General features: G+C 43.4%; 1 pseudogene; it reads left to right on the forward strand.

Moving 5' to 3' along the window:
• Positions 1 to 96: 96 nt before the first annotated feature.
• LOC116369022 (neuronal acetylcholine receptor subunit alpha-7-like) overlaps positions 97 to 25000 on the forward strand; it is a 29337-nt pseudogene continuing 4433 nt past the window's right edge.

A 25000-nucleotide genomic window follows, 5' to 3' on the forward strand; every position in this document is an offset into this window, starting at 1 on the left:
TGTAACTCGTATTGGGATGGCTGGGCATCCCCAAGGAGCGGGTTTGGGAACGACTGCACTAATGCCCACTAACTGAACACATCCATGTTCTCCCATAGTGCCGATGAGAGATTTGATGCTACCTTCCATACCAATGTGTTGGTCAACTCCTCTGGGTCCTGCTCCTACTTGCCTCCAGGTAAGTATAGCTCAAGTACCATCCCGGATATCCATATTCAATACCTTCCACATTAACTCTTTTTAGAAGCTCACCTTCTATGGTTTTGACCTGTTCAGTTGGCTCTGGTGTCTAAGCTAGATGCCCTCAATCTCACCCAAATTATCATGGAACCTACCAGGTACAACCCAAATCCATAAACACGGGCACCCTCATAGATATCATCCTGACCAACCTGCCCTCTAAATACACCTCTGCTATCTTCAACGAGGGTCTCAGTGATCACTGTCTCATTGCCTGCGTCCGTAATGGGTCAGCGGTCAAATGACCACCTCATCACTGTCAAACACTCCTTAAAACACTTCAGCGAGCAGGCCTTTCTAACCGACCTGGCCCGGGTATCCTGGAAGGATTTTGACCTCATCCTGTCAGTAGAGTAGATGCCTGGTTATTCTTTAAATGTGCTTTCCTCACCATCTTAAATAAGCATGCCCCATTCAAAAAAGGTAGAACTAGGAAACAGATATAGCCCTGGTTCACTCCAGACCTGACTGCCCTTGACAAGCACAAAAACATCCTGTGGCGTACTGCATTAGCATCGAATAGCCTCTGCAATGGGCAACTTTTCAGGGAAGTTAGGAACCAATATACTCAGGCAGTTAGGAAAGCAAAGGCTAGCTTTTTCAAACAGAAATGTGCATCCTGTAGCACGAACCCCAAATGTTCTGGGACACTGTAAAGTCCATGGAGAATAAGAGCACCTCCAGCTGCCCACTGCCACTGAGGCCTAGGAAACACTGTCACGATAAATCCATGATAATGAGAATTCAATAAGCATTTTTCTATGGCTGGCCATGCTTTCCACCTGGCTACCCCTACCCTGGTCAACAGCTCTGCACCCTCCACAACAACTTGCCCAAGCCCTACCATATTTACTCCTTCACCAAAATCCAAGATAGCTGATGTTCTGAAGAGCTGCAAGATCTTATTTTGCCACTATGGCCTATTTATTGCCTTACCTCCCTAATCTTACTTCATTTGCACTCCACTGCATATAGACTTTTCTATTGTGTTATTGACTGAACGTTTCTTTATTCCATGTGTAACTCTGTGTTGTGTTTGTGTTGCACTGCTATGCTTTATCTTGGCCAGGTCACAGTTGTAAATGAGAACTTGTTCTCAACTGGCCTACCTGGTTAAAATAAAGGTGATCTGGCCGACCTGGTTAAATAAAGGTGATCTGGCCGACCTGGTTAAATAAAGGTGATCTGGCCGACCTGGTTAAATAAAGGTGATCTGGCCGACCTGGTTAAATAAAGGTGATCTGGCCGACCTGGTTAAATAAAGGTGATCTGGCGACCTGGTTAAATAAAGGTGATCTGGCCGACCTGGTTAAATAAAGGTGATCTGGCCGACCTGGTTAAATAAAGGTGAACTGGCCGACCTGGTTAAATAAAGGTGATCTGGCCGACCTGGGTTTAAATAAAGGTGATCTGGCCGACCTGGTTAAATAAAGGTGATCTGGCCGACCTGGTTAAATAAAGGTGATCTGGCCGACCTGGTTAAATAAAGGGGAAACAAAAATACAATAAAAAACACTTCCTCTAGGTACAGTGGTTGCGAAACTACTCACCCCCCTTGGCATTTTTCCTAGTTTGTTGTCAGACAACCTGGAATTAAAATTGATTTTGGGGGGGTTTGTATCATTTGATTTACACAACATGCCTACCACTTTGAAGATTTGTTATTGTGAAACAAACAAGAAATAAGACAAAAAAAATGAACATTTGAGCGTGCATAACGATTCACCCCCCCAAAGTCAATACTTTATAGAGCCACCTTTTGCAGTAATTACAGCTGCAAGTCTCTTGGGGTATGTCTCTATAAGCTTGGCACATCTAGGCACTGGGATTTTTGCCCATTCTTCAAGGCAAAACTGCTCCAGCTCCTTCAAGTTGGATGGGTTCCGCTGGTGTACAGCAATCTTTAAGTCATACCACAGATTCTCAATTAGATTGAGGTCTGGGATTTGACTAGGCCATTCCAAGACATTTAAATGTTTCCCCTTAAACCACTCAAGTGTTGCTTTAGCAGTATGCTTAGGGTCATTGTCCTGCTGGAATGTGAACCTCTATCCTAGTCTCAAATCTCTGGAAGACTGAAACAGGTTTTCCCTCAAGAATTTCCCTGTATTTGTGCCATCTGTCATTCCTTCAATTCTGACCAGTTTCCCAGTCCCTGCCAATGAAAAACATCCCCACAGCGTGATGCTGCCACCACCATGCTTCACTGTGGGGATTGTGTTCTCGGGGTGATGAGGTGTTGGGTTTGTGCCAGACATAGGGTTTTCCTTGATGGCCAAAATGCTACATTTTAGTCTCATCTGACGAGAGTACTTTCTTCCTTATGTTCTCCCACATGCCTAATGGTGAACACCAAACGTGTTTGCAGATTTTTTTTATTTAAGCATTGGCTTTTTTTCTGGCCACTCTTCCGTAAAGCCCAGCTCTGTGGAGTGTACGGCTTAAAGTAGTTCTACGGACAGAAAGTCCAATCTCCGCTGTGGAACTTTGCAGATCATTCAGGGTTATCTTTGGTCTCTTTGTTGCATCTCTGATTAATGCCCTCCTTGCCTGGTCTGTGAGTTTTGGTGGGCGGCCCTCTCTTGGCAGGTTTGTTGTGGTGCCATATTCTTTCCATTTTTTAATAATGGATTTAATGGTGCTCCGTGGGATGTTCAACATTTCTGATATCTTTTGTAACCCAACCCTGATCTGTACTCCTCCACAACTTTGTCCCTGACCTGTTTGGAGCTCCTTGGTCTTCATGGCGCTACTTTCTAGGTGGTGTCCCTTGCTTGGTGGTGTTGCAGACTCTGGGGCCTTTCAGGACAGGTGTATGTATATATACTGAGATCATGTGGCACTTAGATTGCACACAGATGGACTTTATTTAACTAATTATGTAACTTCTGAAGGTAATTGGTTGCACCAGATCTTATTTAGGAGCTTCATAGTAAAGGGGGTGAATACAGACGCACGCACCACTTGTTGAATTTATTTAATTATTTTTCAAGTATTTTTTTTTTCATTTCACTTCAGCAATTTGGACTATTTTGTGTATGTCCATTACATGGAATCCAAATAAAAATCTATTTAAATAACATGTGTTTGCAACAAAATAGGAACAATGCTAAGGGGAGTGAATACATTTGCAAGCCACATGTCCAGGATCAGCTTCCACTCCCCCAATCATAACCTTAACCATTAACTTCACTCTACTCCTGGAAAGAAAGTGTACCCAAGCCACTGTACATGTCCAGGATCAGCTTCCACTCCCCCAATCATAACCTTAACCATTAACTTCACTCTACTCCTGGAAAGAAAGTGTACCCAAGCCACTGTACATGTCCAGGATCAGCTTCCACTCCCCCAATCATAACCTTAACCATTAACTTCACTCTACTCCTGGAAAGAAAGTGTACCCAAGCCACTGTACATGTCCAGGATCAGCTTCCACTCCCCCAATCATAACCTTAACCATTAACTTCACTCTACTCCTGGAAAGAAAGTGTACCCAAGCCACTGTACATGTCCAGGATCAGCTTCCACTCCCCCAATCATAACCTTAACCATTAACTTCACTCTACTCCTGGAAAGAAAGTGTACCCAAGCCACTGTACATGTCCAGGATCAGCTTCCACTCCCCCAATCATAACCTTAACCATTAACTTCACTCTACTCCTGGAAAGAAAGTGTACCCAAGCCACTGTACATGTCCAGGATCAGCTTCCACTCCCCCAATCATAACCTTAACCATTAACTTCACTCTACTCCTGGAAAGAAAGTGTACCCAAGCCACTGTACATGTCCAGGTTCAGCTTCCACTCCCCCAATCATAACCTTAACCATTAACTTCACTCTACTCCTGGAAAGAAAGTGTACCCAAGCCACTGTACATGTCCAGGATCAGCTTCCACTCCCCCAATCATAACCTTAACCATTAACTTCACTCTACTCCTGGAAAGAAAGTGTACCCAAGCCACTGTACATGTCCAGGATCAGCTTCCACTCCCCCAATCATAACCTTAACCATTAACTTCACTCTACTCCTGGAAAGAAAGTGTACCCAAGCCACTGTACATGTCCAGGATCAGCTTCCACTCCAGCAATCATAACCTTAACCATTAACTTCACTCTACTCCTGGAAAGAAAGTGTACCCAAGCCACTGTACATGTCCAGGATCAGCTTCCACTCCCCCAATCATAACCTTAACCATTAACTTCACTCTACTCCTGGAAAGAAAGTGTACCCAAGCCACTGTACATGTCCAGGATCAGCTTCCACTCCCCCAATCATAACCTTAACCATTAACTTCACTCTACTCCTGGAAAGAAAGTGTACCCAAGCCACTGTACATGTCCAGGATCAGCTTCCACTCCAGCAATCATAACCTTAACCATTAACTTCACTCTACTCCTGGAAAGAAAGTGTACCCAAGCCACTGTACATGTCCAGGATCAGCTTCCACTCCCCCAATCATAACCTTAACCATTAACTTCACTCTACTCCTGGAAAGAAAGTGTACCCAAGCCACTGTACATGTCCAGGTTCAGCTTCCACTCCCCCAATCATAACCTTAACCATTAACTTCACTCTACTCCTGGAAAGAAAGTGTACCCAAGCCACTGTACATGTCCAGGATCAGCTTCCACTCCCCCAATCATAACCTTAACCATTAACTTCACTCTACTCCTGGAAAGAAAGTGTACCCAAGCCACTGTACATGTCCAGGATCAGCTTCCACTCCCCCAATCATAACCTTAACCATTAACTTCACTCTACTCCTGGAAAGAAAGTGTACCCAAGCCACTGTACATGTCCAGGATCAGCTTCCACTCCAGCAATCATAACCTTAACCATTAACTTCACTCTACTCCTGGAAAGAAAGTGTACCCAAGCCACTGTACATGTCCAGGATCAGCTTCCACTCCCCCAATCATAACCTTAACCATTAACTTCACTCTACTCCTGGAAAGAAAGTGTACCCAAGCCACTGTACATGTCCAGGATCAGCTTCCACTCCCCCAATCATAACCTTAACCATTAACTTCACTCTACTCCTGGAAAGAAAGTGTACCCAAGCCACTGTACATGTCCAGGATCAGCTTCCACTCCCCCAATCATAACCTTAACCATTAACTTCACTCTACTCCTGGAAAGAAAGTGTACCCAAGCCACTGTACATGTCCAGGATCAGCTTCCACTCCAGCAATCATAACCTTAACCATTAACTTCACTCTACTCCTGGAAAGAAAGTGTACCCAAGCCACTGTACATGTCCAGGATCAGCTTCCACTCCCCCAATCATAACCTTAACCATTAACTTCACTCTACTCCTGGAAAGAAAGTGTACCCAAGCCACTGTACATGTCCAGGATCAGCTTCCACTCCCCCAATCATAACCTTAACCATTAACTTCACTCTACTCCTGGAAAGAAAGTGTACCCAAGCCACTGTACATGTCCAGGATCAGCTTCCACTCCCCCAATCATAACCTTAACCATTAACTTCACTCTACTCCTGGAAAGAAAGTGTACCCAAGCCACTGTACATGTCCAGGATCAGCTTCCACTCCCCCAATCATAACCTTAACCATTAACTTCACTCTACTCCTGGAAAGAAAGTGTACCCAAGCCACTGTACATGTCCAGGATCAGCTTCCACTCCCCCAATCATAACCTTAACCATTAACTTCACTCTACTCCTGGAAAGAAAGTGTACCCAAGCCACTGTACATGTCCAGGATCAGCTTCCACTCCCCCAATCATAACCTTAACCATTAACTTCACTCTACTCCTGGAAAGAAAGTGTACCCAAGCCACTGTACATGTCCAGGATCAGCTTCCACTCCCCCAATCATAACCTTAACCATTAACTTCACTCTACTCCTGGAAAGAAAGTGTACCCAAGCCACTGTACATGTCCAGGATCAGCTTCCACTCCCCCAATCATAACCTTAACCATTAACTTCACTCTACTCCTGGAAAGAAAGTGTACCCAAGCGCGCTTAAGCCCAGCTTGAAGAAATGTATTGACCCGTTGAAGTATCCTGGGGTAAGGAATGATTTTTGGATTCACTCTACTCGTTTCAGTTACCTTGAGTTAATGTCAGGTTTCAGGGAAGATGACGCCACAGCGTGAGGCTAGTCTTGCTAGGACTAGACCTCCACTGCACAAGCCAAATGCACAGTCAGTCATTAGATCAATATCGTGGTAGGAAGGATGTTTTGGCTTTCAAAGCACTTTTTTTTATTGTTTCGTCCAACATCCCGGAACCATAATCCAATTTCATCTTTGATATGAGATGATTCTGAAAGCTCTACCACTATGTTCAATTGACCATCTGTTCTTTAAATGGGGCAATCTGCAATAGCTACATCCATGTTTGGACTGATGAAATAAATATATGTACCCATTGATTATTTAAGAATATAACTTATAAATGCCCCATGAGCTTAGTTCAACTGTCGTACCCCATTGTAACCCAAAATATATGTTTGTTTTACTCCAATGTTTGTAAACAAACACTCTATAGCCTCGAAACATGGTTACAACTATAATTGTGATATCATGGCTGGTCACTCGTTGCATCTATAGCTCTGTATATGAATTTGAGTGGTTGCATTTCTCTAGCCCCACATCCCTCAGCTTTTTAGCGAAACAGTGGCAGGGGGTTTGCTTTGTTATCGTTTCAACTGCTGATTGCCGCTTTTAAAGATATGTCCAGATATGACAATAAACCATACATCAACATTTAACCCAACGTGAGAAAGAAATGCAATTGATTTTGGTTGAGTGGGATTTTTATACAGTACTTATACTGTAAGTGAAATAAACCCCTTTAACCCAATCTAATATTTTCAGATATTTGATATTCGTACTAAGCAGATTTAGCACCATTCTGTCAGTTGAGAAATATTGCTTTGAAATACATGTCTTCATATTATCACAAAATACACTACTTCAATGTTGCCCTATTATTATCTGTCTATTTCTACACTTCTGGGGGCCTGAAATTGGTGCAGAATAATAATAGTAAGAAGAATTACAAAGAAGAAGACGAAGAAGATCATTAGAATGCTGTCTTTCATTCCAACCAATACAAGACCACTCCAGTTTTAGTCCCACTTCACTGCAGATTAAATACATTTATTTGTTAGTTTTCTAGCTTGTCCTCGTTTCTTTTCCTCCCACCCAAGAGACCCGACAATCCTCCTGTAACTTCCCTTCAGTCATTCATGATGTATGTCATCATGGTTGCGTCCCAAACAGCCCCCTATTCCCTACATATTCCCTATGTAGATCACATGCACTACTTTTGACTAAGCCTACATCACATGTAGGGAATAGGGTGCCATTCGAGACACAACCATAGTCCCTGAAGATATCAAAGAGAACAGTCTGTGGTAAAATCTCATAGAATTGCAACATTCTACCAAGAAGCTGTGGGTGTAAAAACCCAATGTTAAAGGTCAGATTCAGAGGTTTTTATCTCTATCAAATCATTTCTGGGTAACAATTAAGTAACTTACTGTGATAGTTTTCAATTAAACTGGTCAAAAAGAAACAAAAATGGCTTCTTGGCAAAGATTTCTCAAGTAAGAATTCAGTTAGGACTGTCTGGTAGTGGTCTGAGTGGGGAGGGGACAACTGAAAACTAGCTGCTATTGGCAGAGAGGTTTGGAACTCTCTTTCTTATTGTTCTATTAACTCATTCACTGCCTGGTGATGTCACCATAACTCCATAACACCAAAACAGGCTGAAATGTATTTTTAAACAGCTCTTCTGAAAAAGACTCTGGGCATTCTCATAATTTCACAGTATTATTCCAACCTCATAGTGTGGAAATATATATATTTTTTAAATGTAGAAATTCACGTTTTTGACTGCACTGGGCCTTTAAACTACCTTTTTAACTGTGGTTGGCTGAGAAGTAGATTTTTTTCAGTTGCTACAATCTTCAACACTGTCATTCTTATTTCGTCTTCTGACAACACAATAACTACAAGTATTTTTCAGTTTCTGTTTTACTTTGGCTGACAGTCTGATTCCCTAACAAACTAGTTTTATTCATTGAATTACTTCGTATCCATCGAGTGTTTCCTCCATTGCATTGATGTTGATTTGTGATGTGTTTAAAATGCATTCTACATTTTAATTCCACATCAGTGCTGCTTGGTTCATAAGATTGGCTCTGTTCATTCTGTAGAATACTATGTGTAGGAATGAGATTGGCTCTGTTCATTCTGTATAATAACATGTGTAGGAATGAGATTGGCTCTGTTCATTCTGTAGAATACTATGTGTAGGAATGAGATTGGCTCTGTTCATTCTGTAGAATACTATGTGTAGGAATGAGATTGGCTCTGTTCATTCTGTATAATAACATGCGTAGGAATGAGATTGGCTCTGTTCATTCTGTATAATAACATGCGCAGGAATGAGATTGGCTCTGTTCATTCTGTATAATAATATGTGTAGGAATGAGATTGTCTCTGTTCATTCTGTATAATAACATGTGTAGGAATGAGATTGGCTCTGTTCATTCTGTATAATAACATGCGCAGGAATGAGATTGGCTCTGTTCATTCTGTATAATAACATGCGCAGGAATGAGATTGGCTCTGTTCATTCTTTATAACATTGGCTCTGTTCATTCTGTAGAATACTATGCGTAGGAATGAGATTGGCTCTGTTCATTCTGTATAACATGTGTAGGAATGAGATTGGCTCTGTTCATTCTGTAGAATACTATGCGTAGGAATGAGATTGGCTCTGTTCATTCTGTATAATAACATGTGTAGGAATGAGATTAGCTCTGTTCATTCTTTATAACATGTGTAGGAAAGAGATTAGCTCTGTTCATTCTATATAATAACATGCGCAGGAATGAGATTGGCTCTGTTCATTCTGTAGAATACTATGCGTAGGAATGAGATTGGCTCTGTTCATTCTGTATAACATGTGTAGGAATGAGATTGGCTCTGTTCATTCTGTATAATAACATGCATAGGATTGAGTTCACTCTGCTGGTTCACTCTGCTTTTGTCAGAGGTCTGGGAAGTGAGAAGATACTGTAGTGTAAGTAATGTCTGACCAATCCCTTAATATACTGTAGTGTAGGCAGAGCCGGTCCTGTCCTCCCTGGGGCCCTAAGCAACATTCTGCTAAGGGGCCCTCCTACCTGACCCGAGAGAACATGTCAACCATTTACCATTGCCACACAGTCCCACCTGACACTTCAGTGCTCCCAGTACAATCCTCCCTCCTTTAAAACAGTTTGCTCCATCTGTCGGTCTAAGAATAAGTAGACCTATACAGAACAGACTGAGGTATAAACAAGCCATATTTATTTAACAAAATATTTTCTATAGAATCTTAAGATAAGTGTATATTAACATTAACATAAATAAGAAATGATAGAAAATATAGAAAATAACAAAATATAACACTGAGCTTTGGCTCTGCTGCCTGGTAATTAGTCCAGTCCTCACAATATTATACAATTAGCTTTGTCTATACAATGTAAACATAAGCCTATAGGCTCTGGCTGCAGCTATATGTCTCAAAATAGTCAAGTAAAACCTACAGTTGAAGTCGGAGGTTTACATACACGTAGGTTGTAGTCATTAAAACTCGTTTTTCAACCACTCCAAATGTTTTGGTAACAAAATATAGTTTTGGCAAGTCGGTTAGGACATCTACTTTGTGCATGACTGTCACGCCCTGGTCAAAATATTTTGTGTTTATCTTTATGTATTTGGTCAGGCCAGGGTGTGGCATGGGGTTTTTGTATTGGGGTGTGTTTTGTCTTGGGGTTTTGGTGTTAGTATTGGGATTGTAGCGTAGTGGGTTATCTAGCAAGGTCTATGGCTGTCTGGAGTGGTTCTCAATTAGAGGCAGGTGTTTATCGTTGTCTCTGATTGGGAACCATATTTAGGCAGCCATATTCTTTGAGTTTGTCGTGGGTGATTGTCCTATCTGTCCTATGTGTACTCTCTGTTAGTTTGCACAAGTATAGGCTGTTTTCGGTTTTCGTTTATGTTTTTGTAGTGTTCGTGTTTAGTCGTGTTTACGTTTGTTTAAATAAACATGGATCGCAATCGACACGCTGCAGTTTGGTCCGACTCTCCTTCATCACAACTAGAAAGCCGTAACAATGACACAAGTTATTTTTCCAACAATTGTTTACAGACAGATTAATTCACTTATAATTCACTGTATCACAATTCCAGTGGGTCAGAAGTTTACATACACTAAGTTGACTGTGTCTTTAAACAGCTTGGAAACTTCCAGAAAATTATGTCATGGCTATAGAAGCTTCTGATAGGCTATTTTACATAATTTGAGTCAATTGGAGGTGTACCTGTGGATGTATTTCAAGGCCTACCTTCAAACTCAGTGCCTCTTTGCTTGACATCATGGGAAAATCTAAAGAAATCAGACCTCAGAAAAAAATTGTAGACCTCCACAAGTCTGGTTCATACTTGGGAGCAATTTCCAAACGCCTGAAGGTACCACGTTCATCTGTACAAACAAGTACAAGTACGCAAGTATAAACACCATGGGACCACGCAGCCGTCATACCGCTCAGGAAGGAGCTGCATTCTGTCTCCTAGAGATGAACATACTTTGGTGTGAAAAGTACAAATCAATCCCAGAACAACAGCAAAAGACCTTGTGAAGATGCTGGAGGAAACAGGGTTAAAAGCATCTATATCCACAGTAAAACAAGTCCTATTTCGACATAACCTGAAAGGCCGCTCAGCAAGGAAGAAGCCACCGCTCCAAAACCACCATTGTTTTGTTTGGAGGAAAAAGAGGGAGGCTTGCAAGCCAAAGAACACCATCCCAACTGTGAAGCACGGGGGTGGCAGCATCATGTTGTGGGGGTGCTTTGCTGCAGGAAGGACTGGTGCACTTCACAAAATAGGTGGTATCATGAGGAGGGAAAATTATGTGGATATATTAAAGCAACATCTGAAGCATCTGTCTGGAAGTTAAAGCTTGGTCGCAAATAGGTCTTCCAAATGGACAATGACCCCAAGCATACTTCCAAAGTTGGCCCATCTAAAGCAATTGGCCAAAATTCACCCAACTAATTGTGGGAAGCTTGTGGAAGGCTACCTGAAACGTTTGACCCAAGTTAAACAATGCTACCAAATACTAATTGTGTGTATGTAAACTTCTGACCCACTGAGAATGTGATGAAAGCAATAAAAGCTGAAATAAATCCTTCTCTCTACTATGATTCTTATATTTCACATTCTTAAAACAAAATGGTGATCCTAACTGACCTAAGATAGGGAATTTTTACTAGGATTAAATGTCAGGAATTGTGAAAATTTTTATGTATTTGGCTATGGTGTATGTAAACCTCCGACTTCAACTGTATACAGCTATGTGATTAACTTTGGTTCCCTCTACAGCCTGGGCATTTTCAGCATTAGCATGGGCACCAGTCTGTCTGGGCACCAGTCTGTCTGGGCACCAGTCTGTCTGGGCACCAGTCTGTCTGGGCACCAGTCTGTCTGGAAGAAATTGAGAAACTATCTCACATAGTTACGCAGTTATTTACATAAATGCACATCTGCTATAAAATCTTAAATGTTAAGTGTGTAAACATTTTAATGTTTTAATTAAAATCTTACCATCAAAATATTCCTCTTCTGCACTTTCTTGAGGCAAAATCATCAACGATGTCATCATAGGACATGTGATTCCCCACGTCATGATTTATACTCATAATGGCCAGACCACTCAAACTTTCCTGTGACATGAAAGACCTCAGGTAGCTTTTGATGAGCTTTCATTTTGAAAAGGTTAGGATAGAGTTCCTCAAGGTTGTTCTCACAGAGACAGGAAAGCAGCTCAAAGGCAGTCAGTCATCTTGTCTGATGGCAGATCAGGTACATTCTGAATCTCATGTGCCAGATCCATTCCACTGATGTCACAGACATCTCTGAAGTTTAGAGTGTTTTCAACTTCCATGCAGTGAGCCTTTAAAGATTCACTGGACATCTGAGAGGCAGTGCTGAAGTTCAGCAGCACTCCATATTTGGTTTTCACGAACACATATTTGTGTTTTAAATCTCTCATCCATGGATGTCACAGCAGACTCAACCACAATGTTGAAGTAGTTGACATCAAGGTTTTTCAGTGCATCAGTCCCTGGTTCATCAGGAGCCTCATAGCTGAAATGTCTCTTGCTGTTTCCCAGTCTCTCATCTTTCAAAACAGCCTCCACATTCATTTCTTCACAAATGCATTTGGCTGTTGTCTGGGCCTCAGAGAATCCAGTTTCCCAGTATGTAGTGAGGGAGGCCTTTGCCTTTGAGATTACATTTACTGTGACCTCCAACTGCATTGAGGGGGATTGGAGGAGCTTGTTCACCTTGTTTGTCATTGTCAGTATCTCACACCATACGACACAGCAAATCAAAAAGCGGTTGGACCCAACTTCCTCTGCAAGTGCTCGTGCCTCCACAGGATCGTTGATCGTCTGTCTGGCTTCCGGTAATGCCTCCCGAACCTCAGAAGCCTGATACCTGATTGCATGAACACTTTGGAACCTACTCTCCCATCTTGTCACTATCAGACTTCACGGTTATGTTCACGTGTTTCTTCAAAACACTCCATCTTTTTGTGCCAGCTGAAAAGAAGGTGAAGCTCTTTCACTAATGCCCAAAAACCCAACTGCATCTTTTGAAGATTTGGCAGCATCTGCAATGACAAGGTTTAGAGTATGTGCTCCACATGGGATGAACACGGCTCTGGGATGTTTTTTTGCAGTCTGGCTTTACTCCTTGGTGCTTGCCTTTCTTGTTGGTCTCATTATCATAAGCTCGCCCTCTGCAATCTTCAAATGGAATCTTGAGCTCGTTCAGCTTATCTAAGATGACAGTGGACAGATCCAAGCCTGTTGTAACCTCAACATTCACAAAGCCGAGGAAGTCATCCTTGATCTCTGGCTTTCCCTTTAAAGCCACGCTTCTCAGAATAATGAATATTTGCTCCTGGTGACTAATGTCAGGTGTACAGTCCAAGATAATGAAGATGTACTTTGAGTCTCTTACTTGAGTCACTATTGCTTCCAGAATCTTGTCACTCACAGTCTGTATCATCTCATTCTTTGTGCGCTTCCCAAGGTAATGAGCATGTGTCTCTCCATCTTTAATTTTGTTAAGATGATTTTCCATAACGGGGTCAAAAAAAAAATTCAGCCTATTTTAGGAAGTTTCCATTATCTGGTTGGAAGAGTTTGTCTGATGAACCCCTGAGAATGCTAGGTTTATTTCAGCCAGAGATTAGGTGATACTTATTTAACATGTAAGGACATCCTGCAATCTCTTTCTTTCAGCCTCCAAAACTGTCATTTGTCTCTGGTCAAGAGTCTGTCCCCGACTTAGGCGCAGATCAAGTTCTCTCCACTGGGTCTGTCATAGTATTTGCTGAAGCTGGCTGTACTGGGTCTGTGTTAGTACTTGCTGAAGCTGGCTGTACTGGGTCTGTGTTAGTACTTGCTGAAGCTGGCTGTACTGAGTCTGTGTTAGTATTTGCTGAAGCTGGCTGTACTGGGTCTGTGTTAGTATTTGCTGAAGCTGGCTGTACTGGGTCTGTGTTAGTACTTGCTGAAGCCAGCTGTACTGGGTCTGTGTTAGTATTTGCTGAAGCCAGCTGTACTGGGTCTGTGTTAGTATTTGCTGAAGCTGGCTGTACTGGGTCTGTGTTAGTACTTGCTGAAGCTGGCTGTACTGGGTCTGTGTTAGTACTTGCTGAAGCTGGCTGTACTGGGTCTGTGTTAGTATTTGCTGAAGCTGGCTGTACTGGGTCTGTGTTAGTACTTGCTGAAGCCAGCTGTACTGGGTCTGTGTTAATATTTGCTGAAGCCAGCTGTACTGGGTCTGTGTTAGTATTTGCTGAAGCTGGCTGTACTGGGTCTGTGTTAGTACTTGCTGAAGCCAGCTGTACTGGGTCTGTGTTAGTATTTGCTGAAGCTGGCTGTACTGGGTCAGTGTTAGCACAGAGGTTGCTGCTGGAAAGCGCAAGTTTCATTTTGTGCACTCGCTTATGAACTCATGTTCACGCGCGACACGGTTATCTTTTCCGAGCTGCAGTTTATAAACAGCGTTGCCCGTTGGCGTTTATCAAACATAATAAATAGTTGCATTTCACTCTCACTTTTGTCAGGCACAAAGCAGAACACAGCCCTGGAAGTGGCTGGCAAGCAAGCAAGACACAGACAGAACAAGAGATGCACTGCCCAGCTAGGTTAGCAAGACAGACAGACTAGAGAGAGATGCACTGCCCAGTTAGGTTAGCAAGACACACAGACTAGAGAGAGATGCACTGCCCAGCTAGGTTAGCAAGACAGACAGACTAGAGAGAGATGCACTGCCCAGCTAGGTTAGCAAGACAGACAGACTAGAGAGAGATGCACTGCCCAGCTAGTTTAGCAAGACAGACAGACTAGAGAGAGATGCACTGCCCAGCTAGGTTAGCAAGACAGACAGACTAGAGAGAGATGCACTGCCCAGCTAGGTTAGCAAGACAGACAGACTAGAGAGAGATGCACTGCCCAGCTAGGTTAGCAAGACAGACAGACTAGAGAGAGATGCACTGCCCAACTAGGTTAGCAAGTCAGACAGACTAGAGAGAGATGCACTGCCCAGCTAGGTTAGCAAGACAGACAGACTAGAGAGAGATGCACTGCCCAGCTAGGTTAGCAAGACAGACAGACTATAGAGAGATGCGCTGCAAGCTAGCACATCAACTTAACGTTACTGTTATTTGCTGATAAACTTGGAGAGGAGAGAACACATGTTTACCTGATTGCTGTTCCTGCAATTCACTTACATTGTCACGTCCTGACCTTAGTTCCTTTTTTATGTCTCTGTTTTAGGTTAATCAGGGCGTGAGTTGGGGTGGGCATTCTATGTTTTGTAGTTCTATGTGTTTGGCCTTGTATGGTTCCCAATCAGAGGCAGCTGTCAATCGTTGTCTCTGATTGAGAACCATACTGAGCTCAAGCCTGTTTTCCCACTATGGTTTGTGGGTAGTTATTTTCCGTTTCAGTGTTTGCACCATACGGGACTGTTTCGGTTTTCATTTATTCTCTTGTTCTTTTGTATTTTGTATTCATTCTTGATTAAAAGGTATTATGGATACGTACCACGCTGCACTTTGGTCCTCCTCTCCTTCCACCAACGAAAAATCGTTACAGAACTACCCACCAAAAAAGGACCAAGCAGCGTGGTAACTAGGAGCAGCGTGGAAAGGACTCATGGACATGGGAGGACATTCTGGACGGGAAGTGTTCCTACACATGGGAGGAGATCCTAGCTGGAAGGGATCGCCTCGCATGGGAACAGGTGGAGGCAACCAGGAGAGCGGAGGCAGCAGGTAGAGGGAGCCAGCGATTTGAGGGAACACGGCTGGCAAGGCAGCCCCAAAAATGTATTGGGGGGGTCACACGGGGAGATTGGCGAAGTCAGGTAGGAGACCTGAGCCAACTCCCCGTGCTTGCCATGGCGAGAGAGTGACCGGGCAGGCACCGTGTTATGTGGTGAAGCGCACAGTGTCCCCAGTGCGCACGCATAGCCCGGTGCGCTACATCGCAGCTCCTCGAATCGTCCGGGCTAGAGTGGGCATTGAGCCAGGAGGGATGATGCCGGCTCAGGGCATCTGGTCTCCAGTGCGTCTCCTCGGCCCGGGTTATACGGCACCAGCCCTACGCACGGTGTCCCCGGTTCGCCAGCCCAGCCCAGTGCAGTCTGTTCCAACTCTCCGCACTTGCCGGGCTACAGGGGGGATCAAGTAAAGACAGGTTGTGCAGGCTCGTTGCTCGAGACCTCCAGTGCACCTCCACGGCCCAGTGCATCCGGTGCCTCGGCCAAGGAAGAGGCCGCCTGTATGTCTCCCCAGCCTGGTGAGTCCTGTGCCTGCTCCCAGAACCAAGTCTGTCCTGAGCTGCCAGAGCCGTCCGTCTGTCCGGAGCTGCCAGAGCCGCCTGTCAGTCTGGAGCTGCCAGAGCCACCCGTCAGTCCGGAGCTGCCAGAACCGCCCGTCAGTCCGGAGCTGCCAGAGCCGCCCGTCAGTCCGGAGCCGCCAGAGCCGTCCGTCAGTCCGGAGCCGCCAGAGCCGTCCGTCAGTCCGGAGCCGCCAGAGCCGCCCGTCACTCCGGAGCCGCTCGCCTGTCAGCCACGCCAGAGCCTCCCGCCTGTCCGGCGCCGTCAGAGTCTCCCGCCTGTCCAGAGCCGCCAGAGTCTCCCGCCTGTCCGGAGCCGCCGAGTCTCCCGCCTGTCCGGAGCCGCCAGAGTCTCCCGCCTGTCCGGAGCCGCCAGAGTCTGCCCCCTGTCCGGAGCCGCCAGAGTCTCCCTTTTATTCGGGGCCCGCGGTAAGAGTCCCCAGTTCGGGGTCGGCGGCGAGGGTCGCACTCCAGAGGCGCACTAAGTGGGCCAAGACTAAGGTGGAGTGGGGTCTATGTCCCGCACCAGAGCCACCACCGCAGTGAAATGCCCACCCAGACCCTCCCCTATAGGTTCAGGTTTTGCGTCCGGAGTCCGCACCTTTGGGGGGGGGTACTGTCACGTTCTGACCTTAGTTCCTTTTCATGTCTCTATTTTGGTTTGGTCAGGGGGTGAGTTGGGGTGGGAATTCTATGTTTTTCATTCTATGTTTTGTATTTCTGTGTTTGGCCTGGTATGGTTCCCAATCAGAAGCAGCTGTCTATCTTTGTCTCTGATTGAGAACCATACATAGGTAGCCTGTTCCCACCTGTGTTTGTGGGTAGTTGTTTTCTGTTTTGTGTATTGCACCTTGCGGAACTGTTCGTTTGTTGTTTTTGTTCTAGTGTTCGTATTTATTAAACATATTATGAATACTTACCACGCTGCACCTTGGTCCTCTTCTCCTTATCCCGACGACATTCGTTACATATAGGGCCGCCCGGCTCTGAGTGTAGGTTCTGTCTGCCCAAGACCCTTAATATACTGTAGTGTAGGTGCTGTCTAACCAAGCCCCTTAATATACTATAGAGTAGGTGCTGTCTGACCAAGCCCCTTAATATACTATAGAGTAGGTGCTGTCTGACCAAGCCCTTAATATACTGTAGTGTAGGTGCTGTCTGACCAAGCCCCTTAATATACTATAGAGTAGGTGCTGTCTGACCAAGCCCTTACTGAACCAGAACTATCAAGACACACAGCGTCAAAAGAGCCATGACACTGTCTTATCAACTCCGCTCCTCGGACACACACACACACACACACAGAGAGAGACTGACAGACACGTGCGTTTACCATGTGAGTACGTCCTCAACCTGTCAGTGTGGGTGATTACTGTTCTGTTCCCTCTTACGTTTCCCTTACTGTAAGACAACACTGGGTCTTTGTAGCATCCAAATATATGGCTGGAAATAGCTCATTACTAGATTTCCTCTGAATTGATAGTGGCGTTGTGGACAAATTGCTTCCTAACTTTTCAAAATGAACACTTGTTCAATCAGACAAACCATTATGGCACAAAGCTTTATCAATGCTTTACTGCACAAGAAAGCCATCGGGTAAGACCACAATGGTTGAGCAGTATGAGTGAAGAGACAGGCAGAAACGGTGTAGAGAAGATCAGTGTTCAGAACCAAATGACATTTTGGGGCGTTTGTCTTCGTGGGCCGGTCTCCATTGCATGTCAATGGAAAACCATTTTGCACTGCCTTCTCTTTTATGGCCTTTGTCTCCCGCCAGAGAGTTGTTTTCTCATCCTCTAATAGTTTTCTTCAATAAAGATGAAGATGTTTTATGCCTGTCTTTCTCATGATAGATTACTGGGCACTCATCCCTATTTCTCTGATTTGAGTTCTCTGTTGTGGTGTATAGGACTGTCTTTACTGTTGTTGTGGTGTATAGGACTGTCTTTACTGTTGTTGTGGTGTATGGACTGTCTTTACTGTTGTTGTGGTGTATAGGACTGCCTTTACTGTTGTTGTGGTGTATGGGACTGTATTTACTGTCGTTGTGGTGCATAGGAGTGTCTTTACTGTTGTTATGGTGTATGGGACTGTCTTTACTGTTGTTGTGGTATATGGGACTGTTGTTGTGGTGTATAGGACTGTCTTTACTGTTGTTGTGGTGTATAGGACTGTTGTTGTGGTATATAGGACTGTTGTTTACTGTTGTTGTGGTGTATATGACTGTTGTGGTGTATAGTACTGTCTTTACTGTTGTTGTGGTATATACAGTGCCTTGCGAAAGTATTCGGCCCCCTTGAACTTTGCGACCTTTTGCCACATTTCAGGCTTCAAACATGAAGATATAAAACTGTATTTATTTGTGAAGAATCAACAACAAGTGGGACACAATTATGAAGTGGAACGACATTTATTGGATATTTCAAACTTTTTTAACAAATCAAAAACTGAAAAATTGGGCGTGCAAAATTATTCAGCCCCTTTACTTTCAGTGCAGCAAACTCTCTCCAGAAGTTCAGTGAGGATCTCTGAATGATCCAATGTTGACCTAAATGACTAATGATGATAAATACAATCCACCTGTGTGTAATCAAGTCTCCGAATAAATGCACCTGCACTGTGATAGTCTCAGAGGTCCGTTAAAAGCGCAGAGAGCATCATGAAGAACAAGGAACACACCAGGCAGGTCCGAGATACTGTTGTGAAGAAGTTTAAAGCCGGATTTGGATACAAAAAGATTTCCCAAGCTTTAAACATCCCAAGGAGCACTGTGCAAGCGATAGTATTGAAATGGAAGGAGTATCAGACCACTGCAAATCTACCAAGACCTGGCCGTCCCTCTAAACTTTCAGCTCATACAAGGAGAAGACTGATCAGAGATGCAGCCAAGAGGCCCATGATCAATCTGGATGAACTGCAGAGATCTACAGCTGAGGTGGGAGACTCTGTCCATAGGACAACAATCAGTCGTATATTGCACAAATCTGGCCTTTATGGAAGAGTGGCAAGAAGAAAGCCATTTCTTAAAGATATCCATAAAAAGTGTCGTTTAAAGTTTGCCACAAGCCACCTGGGAGACACACCAAACATGTGGAAGAAGGTGCTCAGGTCAGATGAAACCAAAATTTAACTTTTTGGCAACAATGCAAAACGTTATGTTTGGCGTAAAAGCAACACAGCTCATCACCCTGAACACACCATCCCCACTGTCAAACATGGTGGTGGCAGCATCATGGTTTGGGCCTGCTTTTCTTCAGCAGGGACAGGGAAGATGGTTAAAATTGATGGGAAGATGGATGGAGCCAAATACAGGACCATTCTGGAAGAAAACCTGATGGAGTCTGCAAAAGACCTGAGACTGGGACAGAGATTTGTCTTCCAACAAGACAATCATCCAAAACATAAAGCAAAATCTACAATGGAATGGTTCAAAAATAAACATATCCAGGTGTTAGAATGGCCAAGTCAAAGTCCAGACCTGAATCCAATCGAGAATCTGTGGAAAGAACTGAAAACTGCTGTTCACAAATGCTCTCCATCCAACCTCACTGAGCTCGAGCTGTTTTGCAAGGAGGAATGGGAAAAAATGTCAGTCTCTCGATGTGCAAAACTGATAGAGACATACCCCAAGCGACTTACAGCTGTAATCGCAGCAAAAGGTGGCGCTACAATGTATTAACTTAAGGGGGCTGAATAATGTTGCACGCCCAATTTTTCAGTTTTTGATTTGTTAAAAAAGTTTGAAATATCCAATAAATGTCGTTCCACTTCATGATTGTGTCCCACTTGTTGTTAATTCTTATTTTACCTTTGTTGTGGTGTATAGGACTGTCTTTACTGTGGTTGTGGTGTATAGGACTGTTGTGGTGTATAGGACTGTTGTGGTGTATAGGACTGTTGTTGTGGTGTATAGGACTGTTGTGGTGTATAGGATTGTCTTTACTGTTGTTGTGGTGTATAGTACTGTCTTTACTGTTGTTGTGGTGTATAGGACTGTCTTTACTGTTGATATGGTGTATAGGACTGTTGTTGTGGTGTATAGGACTGTTGTGGTGTATAGGATTGTCTTTACTGTTGTTGTGGTGTCTTCACTGTTGTTGTGGTGTATAGGACTGTTGTTGTGATGTATAGGATTGTCTTTACTGTTGTTGTGGTGTATAGTATTGTCTTTACTGTTGTTGTGGTGTATAGGACTGTCTTTACTGTGGTTGTGGTGTATAGGACTGTTGTTGTGGTGTATAGGATTGTCTTTACAGTTGTTGTGGTGTATAGGACTTTGTCTTTCATATCTTTATACCCTCTGAAAATTATCTCTCTAGCTCTAACTTTTGTTTCTCCCTCTCTCTCTCTCTCTCTCTCTCTCCATCCCTCCCATTTATCCCCCTCTCTTTCTCTCCTCATGTTTCTCTCCCCTCTCCTCTTCATGTTCCAACACAGGCATCTTCAAGAGCACCTGCTACATCGATGTGCGCTGGTTTCCCTTTGATCTCCAGAGGTGTGACCTGAAATTTGGCTCTTGGACCTATGGGGGCTGGTCTCTGGACCTACAGATGATCGAGGCAGATATCACAGGTTACATCCCCAACGGAGAGTGGGACCTAGTCGGTAAGAGTTAGTGGCTGGCCAGTATTGGACAAGATATTGTCATCACAAAACCTGGGTTCTGATGGCAAGGTTGTTTGGAAGACTGTGCTGCCAGTCCTGTATGGGCCATATACCGTTATTCTTCTTACAGTATCTGTTTTGGACAAAAGTCTCTAAATTACAATATTACATCAAATGATTACAATAACTGTTTTGAACAAGCATGGAAGTTTGGGATAACTCACAAATATACCCAGACTATATTTTTTTAAATGTTGAGTTTAACTTTCAAACTCGATGGTCAAACTATAAAAGCTAGATCCTGTATGTATGATTGATCACATTTAAATAAAATAGGAGAATTCATTTTAAAGGCTTTTCCTCAGCAGTACAGATCTTTAGTGATATTGGCTTCTACGGAATCCCTGGCAAATTGACTAATGTGTTTACAAGAGAGGGGTTCTAATGAAATGCTTCTACGGAATCCCTGGCAAATTGACTAATGTGTTTACAAGAGAGGGGTTCTAATGAAATGCCATCCCAGTGCTGAATATAGTTTTTCTTGCATGTTGAACTGCTTATAAAAAAAATGGCAGACACTATTACTGTGATGGGGAACTGATGAAAACTAACAGGACCATTTGATTCAGGGTCAAACTCCCAACACCTTTAACTTACAAAAGTTTCCTTATTGTGAAACACCATTCATTTGCCTGGGGAAAAAATACATCCATTACTGCAAATCATCACAACCCAAATTGAGTCCTCAAACTGTAATTGACTTCCTATATTGTTGTCTTCCTGGTGTATGATACAGAGGTGCCGGGGCGCAGAAACGAGCGCTTCTATGACTGTTGTAAGGAGCCTTACCCTGACGTAACCTTTACCGTGGTGATGCGTAGACGTACCCTCTACTATGGCCTCAACCTCCTCATCCCATGTGTTCTCATCTCCACCTTGGCCCTGCTTGTCTTCCTACTGCCTGCAGACTCTGGGGAGAAGATATCACTGGGTCAGCTACGTGGGTTGGTGGGTTGGTGGGTGGATGGGTGGGTGGGTGGGTGGATGGGTGGGTGGGTGGGTGGATGGGTGGGTGGGTGGATGGTTGGGTGGGTGGGTGGGTGGGTGGATGGTTGGGTGGATGGATGGATGGATGGATGGATGGATGGATGGATGGATGGTTGGGTGGATTACTACTATTGGACATTAAACATAAATAGGTTATTAAATCAACAACTGTAACTAGCGGTGTGGGGTTGTCATCTAAGGAGTTCTCATTGTGACAAATTCTAAAATGAAAGTACAAACATCATGATATTAATTGATGTCGATTTATGTGGAAATTAAGCATATATTTAGGATAGCTAGGATCAACCCAGCTTGGGGCAATCTAGCTTGGGGCGGCAGGGTAGCCTAGTGGTTAGAGCGTTGGACTAGTAACTGAAAGTTTGCAAGTTTAAATCCCCGAGCTGACAAGGTACAAATCTGTTGTTCTGCCCCTGAACAGGCAATTAACCCACTGTTCCTAGCCCGTCATTGAAAATAAGAATTTGTTCTTAACTGACTTGTTAAATTAAAATAAAATTAAAACCTACATGCCAGGCAAGACACCCTATACTTCTTATTATTTTGAGTTTATAACTCAGTATTCACTCAATCCTCACTGAGGGAAACCAGCCACTGGAAAAATATTCATGAAAAGCTCCAGCAGTTGGTCATCAAGCAAATTCTTATTCACCTTTCAGAAGTCAGGCTTCAGTCTCCAGATTACTCTGATTTATCATTCAGTGCTAAGAGAATCATATTGAACATCCTATTTCCATCTCTCAGAACCTGGCTGAGTGCTGACTGTTGGCTTCGAGCTGTATAAGGCATAAGGCGATTTATGTATGTCTACACGTCTCGTTGGAAAGATTAGGAGCCTGCAATGGAGATGGTTTCCTTAATTAACCCAGTGTTTCTCCAAAAGAGCTGTGTGTGTGTGTGTGTGTGTGGCAGCTGCTTGGGTGTCTAGAGGGGTGATGGGGAAAGCAGGAAATGTGTTTGATGTAGTCAGTCAAACTTCAAAGGAATAAAAAAACATCTTGCTGTAATATATGATTTAATGCTGCCATGTTGTTTTTAGTACAGTATTTACACACTATGCAACATGAAAGATTTATGAATCAAACTTTGTTGAAAGTGTGACCATCTCAAAACACCATCTGCCTTTATGATCAAGACTTACTGTATCAACCAACCAACACCATTATCTGTCAGCCTTTTTAGAAGTGATCAATGCACAACGGAAGATGTATTCAGCTTCAGTTCCTACTGAGGAGACTGTCATGGCTGACTTGAACAGAGACAGGGACTGTTGATCAGGGGAAAGAGAGACATGAATATCCAGGCAGGGTCAACACTGCTGTTGTCTTTATGGTCCTTGGGGGTGCAGTGAACACACCTGCCAACATTAACTTGTGTCTCAAATGGAACCCTATTCCCTTTAGAGTGCACAACTCTTGAACCCTATTCCCTTTATAGTGCACTACTATTGAACCCTATTCCCTTATAGTGCACTACTATTGAACCCTATTCCCTTTATAGTGCACTACTATTGAACCCTATTTCCTTTCTAGTGCACTACTATTGAACCCAATTCCCTTATAGTGCACTACTATTGAACGCTATTCCCTTTATAGTGCACTACTATTGAACCCTATTCCCTTATAGTGCACTACTATTGAACCCTATTCCCTTTATAGTGCACTACTATTGAACCCTATTCCCTTTATAGTGCACAACTATTGAACCCTATTTCCTTATAGTGCACTACTATTGAACGCTATTCCCTTTATAGTGCACTACTATTGAACCCTATTCCCTTATAGTGCACTACTATTGAACCCTATTCCCTTTATAGTGCACTACTATTGAACCCTATTCCCTTTATAGTGCACAACTATTGAACCCTATTTCCTTTATAGTGCACTACTATTGAACCCTATTCCCTTTATAGTGCACTACTATTGAACCCTATTCCCTTTATAGTGCACTACTATTGAACCCTATTCCCTTTATAGTGCACTACTATTGAACCCTATTCCCTTTATAGTGCACTACTATTGAACCCTATTCCCTTTATAGTGCACTACTAATGAACCCTATTCCCTTTATAGTGCACTACTATTGAACCCTATTCCCTTTATAGTGCACTACTATTGAACCCTATTCCCTTTATAGTGCACTACTATTGAACCCTATTCCCTTTATAGTGCACTACTATTGAACCCTATTCCCTTTATAGTGCACTACTATTGAACCCTATTTCCTTTATGGTGCACTACTATTGAACCCTATTCCCTTTATGGTGCACTACTATTGAACCCTATTCCCTTTATAGTGCACTACTATTGAACCCTATTCCCTTTATAGTGCACACCTATTGAACCCTATTTCCTTTATAGTGCACTACTATTGAACTCTATTTCCTTTATAGTGCACTACTATTGAACCCTATTCCCTTTATAGTGCACTACTATTGAACCCTATTCCCTTTATAATGCACACCTATTGAACCCTATTCCCTTTATAATGCACACCTATTGAACCCTATTTCCTTTATAGTGCACTACTATTGAACCCTATTCCCTTTATAGTGCACTACTATTGAACCCTATTCCCTTAATAGTGCACTACTATTGACCAGAGCCCTATGGGTGAAAGGGTTCCATTTGGGACATCCCTGACAGTGGGTCACAGGTCAAGCCTCTACGATCAATAGCTGTCGGAAATTAAATCAGCGAGCTGTCTTCTCAGTTTAAGTCTTATTTTAGACATGCCTGGCTGATGTGTTTTTAGTTAGCGAGGAGAATTGTGCTTCAATCTGAGAACGCATCGAGTGAGTCACGGCCGTTAATAATTATATTTCTACTGTCTTTAGTTTTTAAGTCTTATTTAGCTACCAACACCTTATTTACTGAGTTGTTACCTGGATGACAGTTTGTTACCTGGCTGGTAGTTTGTTACCTGGCTTGTAGTTTGTTACCTGGCTGGCAGTTTGTTACCTGGCTGGTAGTTTGTTACCTGGCTGGCAGTTTGTTACCTGGCTGGAAGTTTGTTACCTGGCTAGTAGTTTGTTACCTGGCTGACAGTTTGTTACCTGGCTGACAGTTTGTTACCTGGCTGGCAGTTTGTTACCTGGCTGGCAGTTTGTTACCTGGCTGGCAGTTTGTTACCTGGCTGGCAG

The sequence above is a fragment of the Oncorhynchus kisutch genome, unplaced genomic scaffold (assembly GCF_002021735.2).
Source record: "Oncorhynchus kisutch isolate 150728-3 unplaced genomic scaffold, Okis_V2 scaffold2053, whole genome shotgun sequence".
Classification (NCBI taxonomy): domain Eukaryota; kingdom Metazoa; phylum Chordata; class Actinopteri; order Salmoniformes; family Salmonidae; genus Oncorhynchus; species Oncorhynchus kisutch.